Genomic DNA, 18,254 nt, shown 5'->3' on the forward strand with positions numbered 1-18,254 from the left:
CAGGGTGCAATTGTTCCCAAACTTCGCCCGAAATGGTGCCTTATGACGTTCAGAAAGATTTTTCTATTTCTTCCTCTAATACACCAAATCCGCATGTACAGCAGTATATTCGTTTTATTACGGTTTATAGAGTTGACTTTTCTTATACGAGTTAGAAATACTGTCACGCATTTTTCATTGAACTATCATTTCTTGAAACTCTGTTCTTGAGATCCGCACTCTAAAGAAATGAGTAAATGAATTTCTAAAATACAAGTTTTCTCATCAATGATTGATGATCTATATTACATATATAAAAGCGAAATGGCACTCACTCACTGACTGACTGACTGACTGACTGACTCACTCACTCACTCACTCGCATAACTAAAAATCTACCGGACCAAAAACGTTCAAATTTGGTAGGCCTAGGTATGTTCAGTTGGCCCTTTAGAGGCGCACTAAGAAATCTTTTGGCAATATTTTAACTCTAAGGGTTATTTTTAAGGGTTTAAAGTTCGTCTTTTAGCATGTATATTCTTCTTCTCCCAATCCATTATAATTGAAATTTCCATATCATATGTTATTAAAGAACTATAATCTAGATAGAGTACCTCTTCGAAACAGTTGTCAACTGGCAACTAAATTAATAATTTTGTCAGGTTGGCACCAAATTGAAGATTTGAATGCATTTATCGCGGAAAAATTGATTGAAACTGCTACTTCAATCCGGGAAATATTATATTACTAGCCGCCAGGATCTCTTCGCTCGCCATATCCGTTTAGCCAGACGTTTAGTCTGGACCCCCGACTGGATTGTCCTAGCATATGATAAAAATGCTCAAATGAAAAATGCAGGCGAGCGAAGCGAGCCTGCTGATCTCACTCTTGGACGATCCAGTCGGGGGTCCAGGGGGCGGAGCCCCCTGGCTAGACGGATATGGTGAGCGAAGCGAGCCTGACGGCTAGTTTATAATAAATGAAAAAATTGGCTTGTAAACGTACGGGGTAGAGAATTCACGAATGACGTAGCCTACTTTCACATCTGAATAACTGGACTGATTAAGTTGAATTTTGCGTATGGACTCTTAATAATTTTTCGAGGATTGTTATAGGCCTATTTTGAATCCTCAAGATTTCAGTAGGTCAAGTTCTTAATTAGTTTGTTACCTGCTTGTAACAAATCTATCCATTTGAAAAATGGAAATAATTGTAGATGTGATGTTGATCATAGCCCTAATTCGGATAATTTATTGGACTACATTTAAAATAGACGGAGTTTAGAACAAGCGCCTTCCCACCATTGTACTACTACAGTGAATGAATGAATTGATAACAAGCCCATTTCCATATTCATGCGATTCCTCGTTATCAATGTCAGTCAAATAAATTTAAAGTAAATGATGTATAATAAAAAAGTGTTTGGACAACTTTGTGTTTATCTATCATCTGAAACTCATTGATCTCAAATTAGTGACATTCTTGATACAAATATATAGTTCGAAGGCGCCACCACTGAAGAGAACAATTAACCGATTTTAACAACTTTTTACTTTCCTTGCCCTATTACCATAGGTAAGGAAAGTATTGCTTTCCGAAAAAAATTAAGGTACCCCAATTTCCTAATTTCTATACGTTTCAAGGTCCCCTGAGTCCAAAAAAGTGGTTTTTGGGTATTGGTCTGTATGTGTGTGTGTGTGTGTGTATGAGTGTATGTGCGTCTGTGTACACGATATCTCATCTCCCAATTAACGGAATGACTTGAAATTTGGAACTTAAGGTCCTTCCACTATAAGGATCCGACACGAACAATTTCGATCAAATGCAATTCAAGATGGCGGCTAAAATGGCGAAAATGTTGTCAAAAACAGGGTTTTTCGTGATTTTCTCGGAAATGGCTCCAACGATTGATCAAATTCATACCTAAAATAGTCATCGATAAGCTCTATCAACTGCCACAAGTCCCATATCTGTAAAAATTTCTGGAGCTCCGCCCCATCTATGCAAAGCTTGATTTTAGATTCTCAATTATCAGGCTTCAGATACAATTTTAACAAAAAATCTCAAGTGGAAAAGATTGAGCATGACAATCTCTACAATTAATGTTCAGTAACATTTTCACCTAAAATTAAAAATAAGCTTGAAATTCGAGAAAATTTGATTGTCAAATTATTGCAAACTGTTGGCAACTGTTGATTCTATTAAATGATTCACTATGAAGAGATTGCAGACCTCGTGTGTCTCCAGCGTTATTGCCCTGTCACCAGCTGGCTCAAATCATGAATAGTAGACATGCGATGCGCGGGAACACTAGCGTCAGGTGATCAATTTTCATAACGGCAAGGAAAGTTGTGTGAATGCGCCACACCAGATTTTTAATTTTATTTTTGGAAACTATCTGACGGCTTTCTTTCCTACCGTTATTTTTGTATCACTTTTTGGGACTTCAACCCTCAGTTACAATAATAGTATTCTACTTCATCATTCCAAATCACCATACATCATAATTTCATTCACAAAAGATTAGGATACACTACAGTTACTATATTACCCAATATATTGAATGAAAAAGACTGAGAAATTGTCAATTAGCCTACAGTATTACCCAATATAGTTACTGTAACTGTTACTGTATAGTTACTATAGTTACTATACAGTATTACTGTCACTGTAACTGTTACTATAGTTACTATAGTTACTCTAGTTACTGTATAGTTAATGTAGGCTACACGTATCACGGTAGTTCAGCTGACACCCTTCCATCATATTTGAAAGAACTTACTACAGTACAGTGCTTTCTTAGACTTATTCTATTCCCTGATAAGGGATCAACACCACGCCATACACAAATAATACGGACCTAAAAGAAGCCATGGCTCATTAACAATAAAAATAACAGCTAGCAAATGGGTGTATAAGTCTATACGAGTCACATTAGTTTCTATTGGAAGTCAAACCAGGCCCCAACATAACTGGAGTGATATAAAGTGGTTATAAAACCTTGTAATGTCTTTATAAGTGGCGCTTGTTAGCTTTTACAATCGCAATAGTCACGTGACAAAACAGAGAAAAAGTGTGTGAGAGAGAGTGATAGAGTGGGTAGAGAGTGTGTGTGAAGGAGAGTAGGAGAGATAGTAAAAAGTGCGAAGTTAATGTCGTTTTATAAGCAGTGAATTATCTTTGGAGGGGAACCGCAAGTTTATAGCGGGCGGTGAATGTTTATAGTTTTATGATCTGTTTATAGTTTTATGACCTGTTTATAGTTGGTGTCGTTAGCTACCTAACCTTTCACGGCACTTGCCTTTACGACACACATTACGGCCTTTTAATGGTGAGAACAGCAATAATACTCAGGATTGGTTGGCCATTATAGTTTGATTCCTCAAATAATGATTCAACACCCCACTTTGAATCTTGCTAGGAAAAAAATGATTCATTTGTGATTAAGATAGGGTGATTTTCGAGTTCATAGATTACATCTACTGTGAAATCTTTGCATTTCAGATTTTTCTGAATGAGAGTGCTGTAGCCACTAAAGAAGAAAATATACGCGCTTGACGTAAAGTCTCAGGTGTGTTCCGAAAGTCTAGTATTTTTTTCAACGATAGTGTTTTTTCAGCTCATCTATTGCTTTGTGTGAGTAGCCTTGCAACGGTAGAATCGAAGTTACTTCAATGATTATCTTATATGAGCGATTTGATATCTTGCTAACCGCTCATTCCCATACATTCCATTTCCTCATAATTTCCATTGTGGAAATCCATTCAAGTATTCATGTTACTTGTAACACCTTGTAACATTTGTAGATATATGTAACATTCTCCCTATTATCCATGCTTCTAGTTTACATAAGTGACAGGAAAATCGACAAAGAAACAATTCATTCCAACTCTATCATTAAGACCTTTAAGTCTCTACTAAGAGACCTGATCAATAGACATAGAACTGAGTTTATTCACATTGAATTAGCAATCGACTTTCAAAATATTTTATGCTGTGAGCTCTTCAGGTCAGACCTGAATAATCTCAGGACTTTTGAAGACTGGACTGCTTCCTACCAGTCTTGGTTATAGTGTCTATCTGAAACATTGAATTGGACTGAGAAGATTCTATATCTGAGGATCGGTATTGGAACTTGAAACATTTGAATAAGATCTTTGGATGATAGTGAGGTGAGTGGCTATTGATGCTTCATTCAATATTTATGAAAATATTCCTCATAAATTATTTATGAAGCTATTCCTCATAAATTTGAAGTGGAAGATGGAGAAACATTACTCCTAGAATAGAACAAATGATTAGTTTCAAATCTGTTACATCGCATTTTTACCAAAATTTCCCTCGAAATTAGCCTATTACCATGAAATGATTAATCAAAATAGTAGCATGTATTTATATACAGTTCATGAAGCTGGGTTTATCTGTTGTGTTGACATTTCGACAAGAGTGACTCACTCATTCTCCTCTTCTACTGACAACTTTTTTGTGCGTAAATAGATTGTTCATTATTTATGCTCCGAGTTAACAGCAAATTGTACAACGCTAATTTTCTATAGATTGTTCATCCCGTGCTGTTATTCAAAGGGGCAACAGACAGTATAATATTTCTTACATAGAGGTATCACCTCTATGAATTCAACACCCATTTTTTGCTGCGAACAACCTGCAACATGGTCTCATGTCAAGGAGGCTCAAAAACTTATGCCGAAACTTGAAAATTCAAAACGGCAGGAGCTGTTGGGTGATAGAAGGGGCCATTTGCATGTTGCTACTTGTACGTCACTCTTCTACCACTGCAGAGAAAGAGAGAAAGAGACATTGAAGAAGTAAAGAGTGAGTGAGAAGGAGCGGAGTGTGAGGGTGGAGTCAAGAAACGTCTGGGATTACCCAAGGGTGCTCTAGACTTGAACGCAACTATACTTTTGGGCTGCATCAAATATCCAAGAGGGAACAGTTGCAAGGATATACCAACTGACGTAGCTCTCACTTATCTTCTTTCCCTCTCTTTTACCTTCTCTCATCACACATTCCTTCTCTCACAACGTTTCTGTCGTTTCTCACTTTATTCTCAACCTCCACTTCTTCTAGGTTCCTCAGTATAGCCTTACTAACCTTTCCATGACCTTTTGAAGGAAATTTGAAAGAAATTTGAACTCAAATTCAAATTCTAAATTCAAATTCAAATTTATTTCCACATAGAAGGTACAAACATTCAACTATAAAACACAAATGTAATTCACCACAATCAATCCAAATAAATAACATTCCTTACATTCTGTTTTCTATTTATGAATAGAGTTTTAGGTCAGTTGAGTTTAGAATTTTGAAATAATAGCGTGAAAAAATGTCTTCTCTACAATAATCTTCAGCATATTCTTATAATATCAATAGCCTTCTTATAATCGTCAATACTCTCATCTTCTTAAATGCCTATTTCCTATTTTGTGATGACTATCTTTATAACATCTTTTGTATTTATTCTTTTGTAGGGATAATGGTGATATATATCATGGTTGAATCTAAAAAGAGTTTTATAGTTCTCAACTATTGGTTGTGATCGTATCTGGTATAGTTTCCTCTTCCTCATACGAATTAGTTGAGCCATTTTACTATGAGCAAAAGGTGATAAGCTGCTCTAGACTAGACTCACCTTTTTTGAAGCATTTGCTTCAAAAGTTGAGCAAATGCTCTAGTTTATTCATACAATTTTGAGCAAAAGCTTTCAATTTTGAGCAAATGCTCAAACTATTTTTTTGATGAGAATGAGCAGGTTTTGCTTACGTTTATTCATAGAAAATGAAGCAAATGCTCCATATTCTAGAAGTTGACAGTCACAGAATCTCCTGATTGTAACAGCTATGCAATATATTCATTGATTGGTCGTTGTTCGGATTATGGTCGTCTTTTGAGAATTGTAATAAGCAAATGCTCAACTTTATTCATATGGCATGACTATGACTAATGACTCTGACTATGACTATGGGTTACTATGACTATAGGAAGAGAGAAGTAAATTTCACCAACATTAAAAAAAACGTAATTCTGTTATAAAATGTTTGAGCTGGAAATCATTGAAACGTTCTCCTGTCCACGATCCTGCACATTCAATTTTCAAAGCTACAAAGCTTGAAACATTGCATTGCACACTTCACGGCCAGAACCGATCCCCGATCTTTCGTTTCGAAAAAGCCAGCTCCGTGCCTACTATTGTTGTGCGTAAAAAAGGTTGGCAATTTCCGTCAATACACGCTCTCCGTCCAATAAAGGGCTCAGGCAATCGCTCCATCCCTTTTCGCCTGCAACTATTTATTGGCACTTGAGACCGTGCGGATCACAAAGAGCCCTTTCAGCCCTTTCTTTGAACCAGCGCGATTGCACAAGCTCCTCTCCATCAGCCTGCACCGAAATTCAACCTGAATAGAACTTTTTAACGTCCTTTCTTCCTTTATATTCCTGTCTTGACCCATTCCTACCTTGGGCAGATTGGAAAAAATCGCTTGACCCTTCCATATAAAAGATACCAGCATCGTATCTCACACCTTATCATAGGCTACAATACCGTCCCGTTACTAACAATTCTTACAAAGGCTTTGTCTCAAACACAATCCTATCCTTCTTTGTGCAGAATTAAACGAAGGTTGCGAATTTTTCACAACAATTTAACCGTGAAACCCATTTATTATTGTCAGACATAACAGGCGACGCTAAAAAACACACGTTCAAGTTTTGAGTTTAGCCTGTTAGGTTGGCCAAACAGTCAGTGAACTGACCAGGTCCAGAAGGTGAGTTGTGAATTATTCTGTGCTCTCCAGTGACTTCAATTTCCAGGTGATTTCTCTCTAATTTGCATGTAATTGGATGATCACATGAAAAATATCACTGTTCGTTCAAGAATCTGAAACGCTATTCAATTTAACGTTCTATACATTCATTCAAAACTTGGAGGCTAAACCGTGAAACTCATTTATTATTGTCAGACGTAATAGGCGACGCTAAAAAACACACGTTCAAGTTTTGAGTTGAGCCTGATAGGTTGGCAAAACTGACCAGGATGAGGATGTATCATACAGAGTGTCATAAATTAACGATTTTCGTAGAAATCACACCGATTTGATTTTGTTTTTCGAAGCGATTGATGTGACTTCTTCTGTTAAACAGTCTATTGTGAGATATCCTTGCTCAGTCGTGTTGTCGATTATTTGTTGCTGTATATAGGTGTGTATCTACTGCACTGTGTACTCGTACTTCTTACTCATTTTGTTGCTTCATTGGCAGGTATCAGTCCTCTGACATACATTATTGTTAGTTATATCCATTCTTTGTAACATTTTCATTTTAATTTTAGAATCTTTTCATTTCTATATTCCGTTTTATGATAATTTTCTTGTATACATCTATTTCTTTCCTTCTCTTGTATTTCTATAGTTTTTCTCTTTTAACAATATTGCAATTGTAAGTTACATTGTTAATTGTATAATAATCTTGTATTGTTGTATTTGTGAAGGAGACAATTATGGGTAACCTGTTGTCTCTATTATAAATAAATGAATGAATGAATGAATAAATAAATAAATAAATAATTATTGCTAATTGCAGCCCAGTAACTATATTACCCAATAATAATATAGTTACTGTAACTGCGGCCACAGATGTGTCTTTGTGTAATAAGTTTTCAAGTCTCACTAGGGAATTTAGTAGAATGTATATTCATGGATGAATATGGAAGGTAAACATTTGTATACACGTGACAGTCCATGTTATCACATTAAGCACTGTATATGATACAAGTCATATTATGACGAATCAGTTCATATTTTGAGGTGCGTTTCTCTCTAAGTTTGTATCAATTGCCAACTCTACTGTGCATCCAATATACAAAATACCTCAACGATTATTTTTCAACATTCAAAGAAGTTTTATCAATTGTTGACGTCTTCTCTTCGGCTTGTTAGTTGATGAAATAGTGCAATAAAAAAGCCAGTATGATGCCTTTGAATATTCCGATTTCACGTCTTCTCTTCAGCTTGTTAGTTGATGAAATAGTACAATAAACATACCCAGTATGATGCCTTTGAATATTCCGATTTCACTTCATAATCAATTTCATACACAGTATCATAGAATAAAACAATCATAAGTTTTCTCTGACAGTACTGTTTGTTCAATATTATATCCCAGTATCAGTCTTGTAGAAGATTTATTGCACTATCCTATATTATATTAATGAGCAATTTCTGTATTTTTATATTTATATTTATATCTGGTTATTTAAGTTCAACGGATCTCGAAAACGGCTCTAACGATTTTCACGAAATTTGGAACATAGTAGGTTCATGATATAAAAATTCGATTGCACTAGGTCTCATCCTTGGTAAAAATCGCTGAACGACATAAAAAGGATAATTCATCCTTGGCTGAAACAGCTGTGGATAGTAAAAAGTGAGTGAGCGAGTATGTGGAAAATAAAAATATCGTATCCCCGAAATTCATAAGATGACATATAGCCAGCTGTGAATTATAAACATGATCATTTTAGAGAATTGTGTTCTGTTTATCAAAAAAAAAAAAATAAATAACGAGGGAAGCTCGGTGCTCCGATATGTTTCAATTATCAGACTATGAATAATGCTCTAAGTAGAATTTTCTCAACTAATATTCCAAATACATAGAACTAGAAATAGGAAGTCACTTTCTCTTAAGAGAATGTTTTTCATAAACTCTATGGTCGTGTTTCTCCAGGATAAAGAGAAGCACACATAGACTTATCAATAGAAGCACATAGATTGAACAAGGATCCCATACAATAACACGCAACATTGGTGCATCATCTTTGTAGAGTTTGACACAAATCTCATCTCTGAATGGTACACCATGCTGCACAGCATGTCTTCTATGGAGACCACTCCCATCCCACGATTTAATGAACAGGTGAAACGAGTTCTCAAGAATTATGACTTCATTTCGCAACGCTTTTTTAAAAACGATGAACAGTTCATTATAAAATTATAATAGACGACTACGCATGTGTGTGTGGGGCTGTAAATTTCTAGGATAGAAAAAAACAGTCAGGTTCCAGAGAGGGGTTAGTATGGTTAGGGTAGTTGTTTGTGAACTACTGCTGGGAGATTTATATAAACGAATGTATACAAGATATAAAGGTGGGGAGCTCCTTATTTACGGGTATGGCGTTTATACACAGGAACCACCTTCCAGCTTTGTGTCTCATGCCTGGTGTATATTTATAAAGTCCATATATTTGACGAAAGACTGGAGCGCAGGAATTCTGTTAATGGCTGACTGAAGCCGTAAACACTTCCATGCTGACTGCTTTATTGCAGATTGAGTATCAGCCGGTAGAAATAAGACATCAAAGTGCGTTTATTTATATGGTTGCAGCGGCAAATATCTATCCAATCCCACCCTGTGATCGTCTCCCCCCTGGGAACAAGTCCCTTCCCCCCCTAAAAACTGCCATTCGGATATCGAGCGTTGTAAATGCACGCGCGTATCGCAGCCAAGGTCTTAATTCAGTCGCCAGAGGTTTCTATGCTTATCTTTTTTCAATATTTATTACATTGAAAAGGAGAACCTTTAAAAGCGGCATTAGCTTAACATCTATTTCCACTAGACAAGATCTTATTGGTGTTACGTCTCCCTTCCACTACACTCTTTCTCTCCTTTTTTTATTCAAACAATCAACAACAACATCATCATCATCATCATCATCATATTCAACATTAATACACTGTATTATTAGCATCATCGTGATCAACAAGCAGTTCAACTCTTCATCAGCCACTGTTTTGTAGTTGTTTTTCTTAAATCTCTTCATTATTCTTTCCTCATACATTCTTGTTTCTCATATTCAGAAACGAGTATCCAACAAACTTTAATCCATGCAAATGAATAATTGGGAAGAAGTTGGAAAAGAAGATTATCTTTTAGTGGTTATTCGTCTTATGAATATGTTCTATTGAATTCTCACAGGGCCCATTCGATTCCAGTGAAATCATGCGGAAATAAATTATTCATTTGTTATCAAATGAGAAGGATTCTTGGTAGAATACCTTGAAACATTAAAAAAAGTGAAGCTCCAGGAATTGGAGCCTTATAATTTTGATCGAGGAGGCCCCCTGATTCAATTGTATTTTGTTAATGACAAAAATAGATTCTTCGATTTAACATGCTTTCAAACCATAAATCAATCTCATCTCAACATTGTTTCAAGAAACCGTAACCACAACAAAATTTCGTAGTCTTCAACATCATATAATTGATTGGATCTCGAATAATATTCTGTATATCTGTATTAGAATTTTATATTTAATTATTCATACTTAAAATTTCAGGTATGCTAGTAAAGAATAATAGTTAAAAAATAAGCATCAATCAGAAACAAGGCTTCTCATAAACTCAAACCACTTTCCTACTCTTTTTTCACTTCTCTGAATTATAAAATAATTTCTATTATTTTCAATACACTTGGCTAGGTATTCCCTGAACATTAAAATAATAGCTAATATATATTCTTGGACAGAACTTTGAACTTCAAATTTCCTCAGTAAAATCATAACCTATTTTTTCGGACATTTCATTATTTATCAAAATTTGGAAACACAATAGTTTTGGGCTGTGCCTGTTGTTCTATCCCGATCATATTTATATGATTTGTAATTATATCAACGAATAAATAAATGAATAAATAAATAACGAACAAAGTAGGCTTGGAAATATCATGAACAAGTCAAATTGAACTCAGTTTTAGTTCTCAACTCACTTATCTTGATAATGACAATTTTACGAATCATAGGCCCGGTTGCTCAAAAGCCGGTTGAATTTCAACCGTGATTAATTCTACGAGAACCAATCAGAGAGGGCTTTTTTGAATAGACGGCTTCATCAAAAGACGGCTTCTCTGATTGGTTCTCGTATGGAATAATAATGATTAAAATTCAACCGATGTACGTGCAACTTGCACATAGAATGATAGACATAGTGCCTTTCTAAACTGTGGCTATGGAACGTAGATAAACCGTGAACCATCAATATTATATTAAAAAAAATTATTACAGCTTCATCTCAACTATCGAAACATGCCCGTAGTGTTGATGAGTATAACACTACCCGAATTGCCACTTCCTCCATCTTTCACTAGTATCCGATCAATTATCTCCAACTTCTTTCCACCACCAAATCATCATATCTCTTCTTCTCACTCCCCTATCTCTTTCTGGAGTTCCAACCCCCCCACCACCGGAGCCCACATCTTATCAAAACCTCCCCGACTGGTAATTTTGTTAATGGCATCCGGACGCCCTGATAGCATTTTTCTTCGACTTGCAACTAAACAGGGGGTGTTCATCCCTTACCCGTATCAAAAACAACCCCCGAAGCTTCTCGCGTTAATAATTGTAATGTATAAATATCGCATAACGCTGAGTGGTCCTCACTAACCCTGAGCCACGCTTCGAGTCATCCCCTAATTACTTAATCTGGATTTACATCCCTCTGGGAATCATTCTGGAACATTCTAACAGGAAAAAATCAGCGAGCCATTACTTAAGGTATCGCGCTACTCCCCTTCCTAATAATCTACTTTTTTTATTGGAATCAAGCTAGTCTTCAATTGCGCCTAAATTGAGGTTTGATATTCTGAGATACAGTTATATACCATAGAGAAAAGATACGATTACTAGATTATTGTTCGTCCGTAGTAGTACTTACTCAATGATAACTATGAAACACTAATTGACTCATAAAAAAGCTTCCCGCATCATCATGATTGGTAGGCCATCATGGAAATAACTGAGGGTAGTAATTGAGTCATCAAAAAGCTGATTGGCCTGTCAATTGAAGCACTGCGCTATGGTGAATATGGGCTACACAATATGTTTCAATTTCATGGATTATTAGATTTATCCAGCTATAGGATATTTGGAATAATATTGGAAAGATGTGGGTTGTAGTCCATGTAGTTTGTACAACTATAGTTTCACAAAATTTCTTATAACAAATGAAGAATATATGGACCTTGACATGATAAGAGTCGGACAAGATCTCTCACTAAATTTATAATTCAGGGGTTTGATTGATTGATTGAGTACTTTATTTATGTAGATTACAATATATACTGGCTTATACACTTATATACAATACCTTACAATACAGCAAAATTATAGATGAATTTACATAGTATCGACTGGGAAAATAATTATTGAACTGTATATGATCTGGGGTGAGAGACTTCCAGATGAATGAATGAATGTTGAGTGATTTTTCTGACTAGATTCGTAACTGATTAACTCTAGAATGCAGTTTAACTCAAGAATGATTCAGATTTCAATGAGAATTTCAAAAAAACGTGTTCAATTCTCGTCAAACAGCGGATTCTATTAACAGAAAACTGAATTTAAAAATATTCCCCACAATATGCGTGACAGTGGTGGCATCCTTCAACTTATATTTATATATGAAGCTGTTATAAACAATAAATTAGTCAAAATTATTGCGGAATACCGTTGAACTCAGGAAAATCATGAAGTCTATAACTTTACGAATAACCGACTTATAAATTGATTGGGATTGTTTTATAATAAGTAAACTCTCTCCAATGGAATGCCTATTCAAAACTCTAATTGTATCCAATGAGATATCTCTAAATAACACTTTAAACACTCTCAGTTCATCGGATTCTCTTTTCAAGAGACAATATAGTCTAGAAATGCGTGTTGATCAATGTTGTGACATCTTTTAACTCATATTATATAGTTGAAGTTGTTGTGAAATTCTCTCACGTAGTCTGAATTGAAATATTTTATGCAACTCAGGATAGTCATAGCTTCTATAACTCTACGAATAACCGACATAAGAATAAATTGGAAATTGACTTTCCATGCGTAATCTTTTTAACCAAGTAATCATTATGGGTAATCATTTTAATAATCAAGTGACTATTCAGAACTACAATATTAAATTAGAAATTGACTTTCCATGCGTAATCTTTTTAACCAAGTAATCATTATGGGTAATCATTTTAATAATCAAGTGACTATTCAGAACTACAATTGTATCCAATGTAATATCTTCAAATGATACTTCCCATTCAACACTCTCAGTTTATCACATTCTCGTTTCAAGAAACGTTCAACAACAAAAACCAACCAGAAAATGTTCAAGGTGAATATTCCGGTCTTACCGAATGAATAAATCAGCGCAAAGAGTTTCTCATCACATACTCATCAGTGTATTTTGCGAGGAGGAGGAGAGAGAGAGAGGAGGAATGAGGGAAGGAGGAGGACATGCAGTTAGGTTTGAGGAGATGTTTGAAGCAGCAGTCATCTCATGCTCTTCAGGCGTTAGCTAGTAAAGATATCAGTGCTGAGGAATCTCGGAAGATGAGAGTCTGTAGCGTCGTTTCCCAGCACTTGGAATTGGTTTTTTTACGGGCATCTCATAAGGATAAAGGAACTATATGGCCAACAATTTCAAAAGGGTATCAAGGGCACACCCTTTCTTCTCGAAAGCCCTGGAACCTCTCAAGTGACTATGCTCGCTTTTCTCTCATCTGGTTTTTCTTTTTTGATCTTAAAAGCACTATCGCTTTTCCGCTTTTCTCTCATATGCTTGTTGCGACGTGTTTGAGCTTCATTTTGAGGTTTTATTTTGGTTTTTACTCTAATATGGTTGGGAACTATGGAGTTTAGTTATATTTTGTTGAAATTGAGGATATAAAGATCTTGTTCAAGTTCTGAAATCCATTTTTAAAGTGTCAAAATCATGTATGGAACAGAATACTCAATTTTCACGCAATCGCTGAACTTTTGACTAAGGTCCATCCACGTATAAACAGAGATTGATTAGTTATTACGTTTGTTAAAACCCGGAATGTAACATATCATGATGATGATTGCAGTCATATCTACCAGTAAACCTAGATTGGCGTAGAACGTGGATAATGTAAATGTGCCTAAACTGAGATGTTCAGGATAAAGACAGGTAGATCCACTAGAGCTTAGTTTTTCAAATTCATGAATCAACTTCTACGTGGAATGAAGGGACTTCTTTAATTTCACATTGTTGCCCAAATAATGTAACTTTTACAAGATGATATAGAATAAATCCAGCTCTATAAAGTCGCTGATCTTCGGTAAAAACTCCAGTCAATAAGATCCATAACGTCAACAATAAGTTAGGCTAGCCGCATATTAAGACGCAATGCGTGCCTGACGAGTTCATATCATAATATGATCATATTAAAATGTTCACATTGGGACGAAGCTAGCACAAGTATACATAATGTGATTATGTTTTTACATTATCACAATATATACTATTATTTTAAGCGAGCAATTTCTGTATATCTGTCTATATTTTTCTATTTTTATATCTGGTTATATGGTTATTTATGTTCAACGGATCTCGAAAACGGCTTTATCGATTTTCACGAAATTTGGAATATAGTAGGTTTATGATATAAAACTTCGATTGCACTAGGTCTCATCCCTGGGAAAACTCGCTGAAGGACATGAAAAGGATAATTCATCCTTGGAAAAACAGATGATGATTTCGTCGTCTGTCGATAACAGAAGATGCGTGTGGGAGATCAGCTGTGTAATCAATTAGCTTACCGTATCTCGTGAAAAATCTAGAAATTTAAAATTGACTCGATCAAAATACAGTAATCTGATTTGTTGACATGAGATGGTATATAAATCATAATATTCGAAGCTAATCATTATTTTAGAGTTCTAAGTGATTAGTGAGTGTTATTTTGTTATTAAATTTGGTATGTAAACAACCTAAATCAGAGCTTTTATGTTTTCAAATATTTGGACTGAAAATTTCATCTGAATTCATGCGTATGGAACATAACCTACTTTTTGAAATAGTGTATGAATCAAAATTCGGGGAAGAAACAGTTTTGGGCTGTGCCTGTTAGTCCTTCCCCAATCATTTTAAAGAATTGAGTTCTGTTTATCAATAAATAAATAACGAGCAAAGCTCAGTGCCCCGATATTGTACACATAATGTGATCACATAATTATAATGTGATCAAATTACAATAATGATCATAAATGATATTGAATCATCTAGCAGACTCGCGTCGCGTCTCAATTTGCGACAAGCCTTACATCAGTTTTTAAGCTGTTCGATATAGATGTAATAAAGGGTTGATAATGAAGATGAATATAGACTTTTTAAGGATTCATGATGAAATCACCTTCCGGTTTCTCTTGAGAATGTCGGTAAAAGTAAGTTCACTGATTACTTCGAGCGCACATAGCAGCCTCTAAACAGGGTTCAAAGACTTTATCAAATGGCATCACCTCAACCTTATCGCCCTATCGACCCTCGGATTCGGCTTCCCCTTTTTTACTTCTTATCGGCGATAAAGTCAACGAAGTAACATGGGTTGGTTGGTTGTGGCCTCACATGATATCAATGCTCACTAAATGACTGAATAAGGACAAAATAATACCAATATTGACTGTATCCATTACTCAAAACTCTATAAATAGCTCTATAAAATGTTATAATGTTTCTTGATCAATATATAGAAGTTCCGTAATTTAGGATACTACTTTGATTGACTACTTGAAGAGAATTACGAATATTTATTTGTGGATACAATCACAAATCATAATATGAATATGATTGGGAAGGAACAACAGGCTTGGCCCAAAACTATTCCATTCCCAAATTTTGATAATGAAATGTTCAAAAAATAAGTTATGATTCTACAGTGAGAAGTTCAAGTTGAATTTTCATCCAAAAATATATATCACTTTTTGTGAACTGAAAAATCTGAACTGAACAATCTGAACTGAACAATCATTCTTATAACTCAGAAATATGGAACTAAGATTGAGAGCGTAGAATTTCAACCTTTTTCTAAAGATTAAATAGAAGAAAATGAAACTTTAATATTTTTCCACTTTTTGTGTAGTTGAGAAGTTGATATTGTGGTAATTATCCATATTGAATGAAAAAGACTAAGAAATTGTCAAAATCCACAGATTTATTGATACTTAGAAAGACCGGTTCCGGTTATTACACCATTATCAATCTCTGATAAACTCCTGTTTATAATCTGTGATTTTTGACAATTTCTTAGTCTTTTTCATTCAATAAAAATATATATGCTAGAAATTTTGAATTTAGAAGAATTGAGACACCGAATTATAGCCTAGTTAAATATCACACTACTTAACTATCACTGCACATTGAATTAATTATATTGGTTGTATCCATTTCTCAAAACTCTATAAATGCTAGAATAATTCTTGATTTCTTGATTGATGTTTAAGAAATTTGTAGTTAGGGATTCTACTTTGATTGACTCCTTGAACCTTGAGAGAATTTTCACAAAATTATTCTATTGATAATCAATTAAGTGAGTGATCGATTTCTACCGTCAAATTGATTGATAATCTTCTTCAATTAATCATCACAAATGGCAATAATGTATTGCTTCATTTCAGATTCCTGCTCGACCTTGAATCAATCATGAAAATAGAATAATATAATGAAGATGAATACATCCATGAAGATGGACACTCAACTCGAAGACCTTGTTTTGAATGTGAGTATGTAACAAAGACTAATGAGCAATAAAATATCAAATTCTCATGAGATTCGTATGCTATCATGTGAACAATTATTTTAGAATATTCAAAAACTGCTTCGAACAGCTAAAGCTGGGATTTCGTTTGTGTGCAAATGCCGTCGTCGACCACGACAGGGAGAGAATCTCAGATTGGGTAGACTCCAATTTGTCTACACAACCTAAAATATTATGCTCAATTATTTTTAATGGGGCAGGTTTAGCTTATACTTTCAAATTACAATATGTTGATATCATTAGAAATGTTTAATCCTTTAATAATAAAGACAAATAATGAAAACTTATTTGATCAGCTGTTTTAGCACACTCGAAATTTTGACAATATGAATGTCAACAATGTTTGGAAATTTACGTACAAACGAAAATGCACCTTTAAAGGTCCTTGAAAATTGAATGCTCCTATTCACAATTCCTATTGTAGCGATTAGGTGATCATAAAAAGAGAAATCTAATAGTTTTCAAGATAACTTTGATTAGCTAGAGAAATTCGACATACAGAATGTCAATTGATACAATCAACATAGGAAACAGCAAACTCATTATCACAAACAATACCGGAGCTTAGTTAAGAGGAAATGTTTCACTTTATAGGTAAGCAACTGCTGTAAATGTATCAGAATCAAATACATGCTATACAGTGGAAACTCGCTTTTGAGTGGCAGATGTATTTCAAACAGTTGAGTGCATCCTTTACGGTCTGAGTGTTCCAGCCCAAATATTTGTTCTAACCTACTAGAAACTGTACAGCAATAAGTTGAAAAGCTTTTGTATTATTTATCATTAACAAGTGAAGTGAAAGTTCGGAAAACAGCACGAGAAGATAACTTTACTATCAAATCGAAATTTGTTCTATTGTGATTTAAGTTATGAGATCGTTACAAGACGAACTATAGTATTTTTACTTTCCTTGCCCTATTACCATAGGTAAGGAAAGTATTGCTTTCCGAAAAAAATTAAGGTACCCAAATTTCTAAATTTCTATACGTTTCAAGGTCCCCTGAGTCCAAAAAACTGGTTTTTGGGTATTGGTCTGTATGTGTGTGTGTGTGTATGAGTGTATGTGCGTCTGTGTACACGATATCTCATCTCCCAATTGACGGAATGACTTGAAATTTGGAACTTAAGGTCCTTTCACTATAAGGATCCAACACGAACAATTTAGATCAAATGCAATTCAAGATGGCTGCTAAAATGGCGAAAATGTTGTCAAAAACAGGGCTTCTCGTGATTTTCTCGGAAACGGCTCCAACGATTTTGATCAAATTCATACCAAAAATAGTAATTGATAAGCTCTATCAAATGTCACAAGTCTCATATCTGTAAAAATTTCAGGAGCTCCGCCCCATCAATGTATTCCCAATTATCAGGCTTCAGATACAATTGAAACAAAAAAAACCAAGTGGAGTAGATTGAGCATGAAAATCTCTACAATTAATGTTCAGTAACATTTTCACCTAAAATTGAAAATAAGCTCCAAATTCGAGAAAATGTGATTATTCAATTGCAAATTATTGTTGATTCTATTAAATCATCCACTATGAAGAGATAGCAGACCTCATGTGTGTCTCCAGCGTTATTGCCCTGTCACCAGCTGGCTCAAATCTTTGAATAGTAGACTTGAGATGCGCGGGAACACTAGCGTCAGGTGATC

Source organism: Nilaparvata lugens, chromosome 8 (genome assembly GCF_014356525.2).
Source record: "Nilaparvata lugens isolate BPH chromosome 8, ASM1435652v1, whole genome shotgun sequence".
NCBI lineage: Eukaryota > Metazoa > Arthropoda > Insecta > Hemiptera > Delphacidae > Nilaparvata > Nilaparvata lugens.